The 1,795-nt window shown below is 44.4% G+C and overlaps 1 pseudogene; it reads left to right on the forward strand.

Annotated features, from left to right (window-relative positions):
* LOC111974670 (mesoderm induction early response protein 3-like) overlaps positions 1-1,569 on the forward strand; it is a 17,775-nt pseudogene extending 16,206 nt beyond the window's left edge.
* The last annotated feature ends 226 nt before the right edge of the window (positions 1,570-1,795 follow it).

The following is a 1,795-nucleotide window of genomic DNA, read 5'->3' on the forward strand; positions in this document are numbered from 1 at the left end:
CTCCTCAACACGGTATGTAGCACAAACTTACCCTCTCCTTCCTTAAAGATAAACTTCTCCTTAATGCAACTGCTGTGTCAGATTTCAAAAAAGCTTTACAGCGAAAGCACACCATGGAATAATCTGAGTACAGCGCTCAGCCACCAAAACCATCCATACAGAGACCCGCCATGTTGGTGGAATCAACAGAAGTCAGAAATAGCATTATAAATATTCACTTACCTTTGATGATCTTCATCGGAATGCACTCCCAGGAATTCCAGTTCCACAATAAATGTTTGTTTTGTTCATAATTTATGTCCAATACCTCCTTTTGTTCGCGTTTAGTTCACAAATTCACAAGGCGCAGGCACTTAGTCTAGACGAAAAGTCAAAAACAGTTCCATTTACAGTTCGTAGAAACATGTCAAACGATGTATAGAATCAATCTTTAGGATGTTTTTATCATAAATCTTCAATAATATTCCAACCGGACAATTCCTTTGTCTTTTATAAATGTAATGGAACGCAGCTCGCTCTCACGGCGCGCGCGTTGACTTAGCTCATGGATTCTGCCAGACCCTTAGTCAAACAGCTCTTATTTGCTCTCCCTTCACAGTAGAAGCCTGAAACAAGGTTTAAAGACTGTTGACATCTAGTGGAAGCCTTGGGAAGTTGCAATCGGACCAAAATTTACACTATCTTGGATAGGCATATACTTGAAAATCTACAAACCTCAATTTCCCACTTCCTGGTTGGATTTTTTCTCAGGTTTTTGTCCTGCCATATGAGTTCTGTTATACTCACAGATATCATTCAAACAGTTTTTAGAAACTTCACAGTGTTTCTATCCAAATCTACTAAACAATATGATATCTTAGCTTCTGCGGCCTGAGTAGCAGGCAGTTTACTCTGGGCACGCTTTTCATTCCGAACGTTTGAAAATAGCGCCCCCAGCCATAAGAAGTTAATAGGCTAGTGAAAAAGAGTTACTCTAACTTCAGATATGGCATTCGGTATTACATTACAACAACAATACAACTTTATACATTCAACATAAGTTCCTAAAAACAATACATAAGAAATCCACAGATAACCAAGAAGTTTATTTATGTTCCCCATCTCTCAGCCTGAGTAACAGCGTGGCCACAGTGTGCAGCCCAGCGGAGGTGAGCATGCCTGGACTCGTACGGTTTCCCCCCTCTGGAGAGCCTCCACCGGGGTCCCTGGCACAGGAAGAGCCCTGGGCTTCCCTCCCAACGGAGGAGATCCCGACTGTCTCAACATGCTGGACGCTGGCTTCTACCACTCAGACCTGGGCCAGCGGGAGTGGGTGTACGGGGGCAAGGACTGCGAGACGGCCTTCTAAGAGGCTCAAGTTGGCGCTGCCCACTCTTTCATCAACGACTGTTTCCGTGGGTAACCTCGGAGTGGACTTTGAGGGCGGCGAGAACACGGCACACCACCGCATCACCGGCCACCAAAGATGGCGGTGTCCTCACGGAACTTTGGGGCTTGGCGGGCAGGGGGAGCCAATGGGTTTATGGAGCACATGCACGACGTCACAGCACGGCGCTGCAGTCAGAGTGACCACCCCCGCCCCAGAATCCCACTTTTAAATCCACCATTCCCATGTGTACATAAGACTCACTCACTTGGAGATTTTTGTTGATAATTATATATACACATTTATCGTTTTGATTTTATTGTGATAATATGACATCAGTGATGTCTTTATCGTATAGAACAAAAATCTTGATTTCTCAAGAGTTTATAATAGCCATTTATTTTTCCGCGCCCTGAGATGTCAGTGTCC

This window comes from Salvelinus sp. IW2-2015, linkage group LG15, assembly GCF_002910315.2.
Source record: "Salvelinus sp. IW2-2015 linkage group LG15, ASM291031v2, whole genome shotgun sequence".
Taxonomy (NCBI): Eukaryota; Metazoa; Chordata; class Actinopteri; order Salmoniformes; family Salmonidae; genus Salvelinus; species Salvelinus sp. IW2-2015.